Source organism: Propithecus coquereli, unplaced genomic scaffold (genome assembly GCF_000956105.1).
Source record: "Propithecus coquereli isolate 6110/MARCELLA unplaced genomic scaffold, Pcoq_1.0 Scaffold378, whole genome shotgun sequence".
NCBI lineage: Eukaryota > Metazoa > Chordata > Mammalia > Primates > Indriidae > Propithecus > Propithecus coquereli.
The window spans coordinates 3778610-3779110 of NW_012149485.1; positions in this window are offsets into that span (position 1 = coordinate 3778610).

Below are 501 nucleotides of genomic sequence, written 5' to 3' on the forward strand. Positions count from 1 at the left end.
GCTGTGAGCTAGGATGACGCCACGGCACTCTAGCCCGGGCAACAGAGTGAGACTCTGTCTCAAAAAAAAAAAAAAAAAGAAAAGAAAAGAGGTTTATTATAGCTCATGATTCTGGTGGCTGGAAAGTCCAAGATCAGGCAGCCCATTTGGTGAGGGTCTCTTGCTGCTTCAATTCATGGCAGAAAACAAAAGGGGAAGTGGTCCATTGTATGCAAAGAGACCAAACAGGAGAAGGAACAACCTACTATTGCAATAACTAATCAAGTACCATCAGCATGAAAACTCACTCCAGCAGGAGGGCATTAATCTATTCATGAAGGATCTGCCCCTATGACCCAAACACCTCCCACTTCCCCACCTCCCAACACTGCCACGCTGGGAATCAAATTTCAACATGAGTTCATTTATCAGTTCCAGTAGCCTCTTGGTCGAGTCCTTGGGGTTTTCTAGATATAGTATTCAGTAAAGTTTCAGGATACAAAATCAATACACACAAATCAG